This window comes from Plectrocnemia conspersa, unplaced genomic scaffold (assembly GCF_051122295.1).
Source record: "Plectrocnemia conspersa isolate PC_06_02 unplaced genomic scaffold, ASM5112229v1 ptg000007l, whole genome shotgun sequence".
Lineage (NCBI taxonomy): Eukaryota > Metazoa > Arthropoda > Insecta > Trichoptera > Polycentropodidae > Plectrocnemia > Plectrocnemia conspersa.
Genome location: NW_028277171.1, coordinates 283640 through 288379, shown reverse-complemented (window position 1 = coordinate 288379; position 4740 = coordinate 283640).

The window sequence follows — 4740 nt, the reverse complement described above, 5'->3', positions numbered from 1 at the left end:
TAGAGACTTTTTTGACGAAATTCAACACTACCGAGTTATAAGTGATTGAATTTTAATACTTGTCGCAATTTTGCAAAAAATTGACAAAATGGATTTTGCTAACAAACATACACAGGATGCTTAAGAATTCTATACTGTCACAAAAATTAAAATTCAAATATGTATAAATAAGCTCACACTGACCTTAACTATATTGAAAATCTTATGAGCGTATGTATGGTGGGTCGATCGACTCATCACACTAAACGTGTTTTGAAAAAAAAATACTTTTATTTTTTAATTTTTAATTTTTTTTTATAGTATCGTAAGTATAGTTGAAAGCTCTGTTTTGTTTAAAAAAATTCAAGTCGATTTCTTAAATAGAAACCTCATACGAGCGTTAACTGTATGCAGAGTCGCATAAAAGCTCGTTCGAGGTCTCGGTCAATATATGGTAAGACTCGGTTTTTATTAAAAAAAAATAATTAAAAATTGCTTTTATATGCAAATTAAAATTCCAAACACTTTTTGCATTAGACATTTTTCAGTAGGATTTCATTTAGCAAAGTTATGACACTTTGAATTTTTACATTAGCCGCCATTTTGAAAAAAAATTTTATATATTTTTTTTAAACATAACGTATAGGGGCTGCACGTTAGTTCTATGCGATACTCAAAATTTAAATTTTTATCTTCGAAACCAAACAGTTAAGAGCGTTAACTCTTCCGAAAGTCTCAAAATGGCTAGTATGGGGGTACGATCGAACTGATACATCGCTTGTTTTCAAGCAAAAATATATATTTTTTATATTTTATTCTGATGAACTTTAGGCTTCTGAACATTTCATGTATAGAGACTTTTTTGACGAAATTCAACACTACCGAGTTATAAGTGATTGAATTTTAATACTTGTCGCAATTTTGCAAAAAATTGACAAAATGGATTTTGCTAACAAACATACACAGGATGCTTAAGAATTCTATACTGTCACAAAAATTAAAATTCAAATATGTATAAATAAGCTCACACTGACCTTAACTATATTGAAAATCTTATGAGCGTATGTATGGTGGGTCGATCGACTCATCACACTAAACGTGTTTTGAAAAAAAAATACTTTTATTTTTTAATTTTTAATTTTTTTTTATAGTATCGTAAGTATAGTTGAAAGCTCTGTTTTGTTTAAAAAATTCAAGTCGATTTCTTAAATAGAAACCTCATACGAGCGTTAACTGTATGCAGAGTCGCATAAAAGCTCGTTCGAGGTCTCGGTCAATATATGGTAAGACTCGGTTTTTATTAAAAAAAAAATAATTAAAAATTGCTTTTATATGCAAATTAAAATTCCAAACACTTTTTGCATTAAACATTTTTCAGTAGGATTAGATTTAGCAAAGTTATGACACTTTGAATTTTTACATTAGCCGCCATTTTGAAAAAAATTTTTATATATTTTTTTTAAACATAACATATAGGGGCTGCACGTTAGTTCTATGCGATACTCAAAATTTAAATTTTTATCTTCGAAACCAAACAGTTAAGAGCGTTAACTCTTCCGAAAGTCTCAAAATGGCTAGTATGGGGGTACGATCGAACTGATACATCGCTTGTTTTTAAGCAAAAATATATATTTTTTATATTTTATTCTGATGAACTTTAGGCTTCTGAACATTTCATGTATAGAGACTTTTTTGACGAAATTCAACACTACTGAGTTATAAGTGATTGAATTTTAATACTTGTCGCAATTTTGCAAAAAATTGACAAAATGGATTTTGCTAACAAACATACACAGGATGCTTAAGAATTCTATACTGTCACAAAAATTAAAATTCAAATATGTATAAATAAGCTCACACTGACCTTAACTATATTGAAAATCTTATGAGCGTATGTATGGTGGGTCGATCGACTCATCACACTAAACGTGTTTTGAAAAAAAAATACTTTTATTTTTTAATTTTTAATTTTTTTTTATAGTATCGTAAGTATAGTTGAAAGCTCTGTTTTGTTTAAAAAATTCAAGTCGATGTCTTAAATAGAAACCTCATACGAGCGTTAACTGTATGCAGAATCGCATAAAAGCTCGTTCGAGGTCTCGGTCAATATATGGTAAGACTCGGTTTTTATTAAAAAAAAAATAATTAAAAATTGCTTTTATATGCAAATTAAAATTCAAAACACTTTTTGCATTAGACATTTTTCAGTAGGATTTCATTTAGCAAAGTTATGACACTTTGAATTTTTACATTAGCCGCCATTTTGAAAAAAAATTTTATATATTTTTTTTAAACATAACGTATAGGGGCTGCACGTTAGTTCTATGCGATACTCAAAATTTAAATTTTTATCTTCGAAACCAAACAGTTAAGAGCGTTAACTCTTCCGAAAGTCTCAAAATGGCTAGTATGGGGGTACGATCGAACTGATACATCGCTTGTTTTCAAGCAAAAATATATATTTTTTATATTTTTTTCTGATGAACTTTAGGCTTCTGAACATTTCATGTATAGAGACTTTTTTGACGAAATTCAACACTACTGAGTTATAAGTGATTGAATTTTAATACTTGTCGCAATTTTGCAAAAAATTGACAAAATGGATTTTGCTAACAAACATACACAGGATGCTTAAGAATTCTATACTGTCACAAAAATTAAAATTCAAATATGTATAAATAAGCTCACACTGACCTTAACTATATTGAAAATCTTATGAGCGTATGTATGGTGGGTCGATCGACTCATCACACTAAACGTGTTTTGAAAAAAAAATACTTTTATTTTTTAATTTTTAATTTTTTTTTATAGTATCGTAAGTATAGTTGAAAGCTCTGTTTTGTTTAAAAAATTCAAGTCGATTTCTTAAATAGAAACCTCATACGAGCGTTAACTGTATGCAGAGTCGCATAAAAGCTCGTTCGAGGTCTCGGTCAATATATGGTAAGACTCGGTTTTTATTAAAAAAAAAATAATTAAAAATTGCTTTTATATGCAAATTAAAATTCCAAACACTTTTTGCATTAGACATTTTTCAGTAGGATTTCATTTAGCAAAGTTATGACACTTTGAATTTTTACATTAGCCGCCATTTTGAAAAAAAATTTTATATATTTTTTTTAAACATAACGTATAGGGGCTGCACGTTAGTTCTATGCGATACTCAAAATTTAAATTTTTATCATCGAAACCAAACAGTTAAGAGCGTTAACTCTTCCGAAAGTCTCAAAATGGCTAGTATGGGGGTACGATCGAACTGATACATCGCTTGTTTTCAAGCAAAAATATATATTTTTTATATTTTATTCTGATGAACTTTAGGCTTCTGAACATTTCATGTATAGAGACTTTTTTGACGAAATTCAACACTACTGAGTTATAAGTGATTGAATTTTAATACTTGTCGCAATTTTGCAAAAAATTGACAAAATGGATTTTGCTAACAAACATACACAGGATGCTTAAGAATTCTATACTGTCACAAAAATTAAAATTCAAATATGTATAAATAAGCTCACACTGACCTTAACTATATTGAAAATCTTATGAGCGTATGTATGGTGGGTCGATCGACTCATCACACTAAACGTGTTTTGAAAAAAAAATACTTTTATTTTTTAATTTTTAATTTTTTTTTATAGTATCGTAAGTATAGTTGAAAGCTCTGTTTTGTTTAAAAAATTCAAGTCGATTTCTTAAATAGAAACCTCATACGAGCGTTAACTGTATGCAGAGTCGCATAAAAGCTCGTTCGAGGTCTCGGTCAATATATGGTAAGACTCGGTTTTTATTAAAAAAAAATAATTAAAAATTGCTTTTATATGCAAATTAAAATTCCAAACACTTTTTGCATTAGACATTTTTCAGTAGGATTTCATTTAGCAAAGTTATGACACTTTGAATTTTTACATTAGCCGCCATTTTGAAAAAAAATTTTATATATTTTTTTTAAACATAACGTATAGGGGCTGCACGTTAGTTCTATGCGATACTCAAAATTTAAATTTTTATCTTCGAAACCAAACAGTTAAGAGCGTTAACTCTTCCGAAAGTCTCAAAATGGCTAGTATGGGGGTACGATCGAACTGATACATCGCTTGTTTTCAAGCAAAAATATATATTTTTTATATTTTATTCTGATGAACTTTAGGCTTCTGAACATTTCATGTATAGAGACTTTTTTGACGAAATTCAACACTACCGAGTTATAAGTGATTGAATTTTAATACTTGTCGCAATTTTGCAAAAAATTGACAAAATGGATTTTGCTAACAAACATACACAGGATGCTTAAGAATTCTATACTGTCACAAAAATTAAAATTCAAATATGTATAAATAAGCTCACACTGACCTTAACTATATTGAAAATCTTATGAGCGTATGTATGGTGGGTCGATCGACTCATCACACTAAACGTGTTTTGAAAAAAAAATACTTTTATTTTTTAATTTTTAATTTTTTTTTATAGTATCGTAAGTATAGTTGAAAGCTCTGTTTTGTTTAAAAAATTCAAGTCGATTTCTTAAATAGAAACCTCATACGAGCGTTAACTGTATGCAGAGTCGCATAAAAGCTCGTTCGAGGTCTCGGTCAATATATGGTAAGACTCGGTTTTTATTAAAAAAAAAATAATTAAAAATTGCTTTTATATGCAAATTAAAATTCCAAACACTTTTTGCATTAGACATTTTTCAGTAGGATTTCATTTAGCAAAGTTATGACACTTTGAATTTTTACATTAGCCGCCATTTTGAAAAAA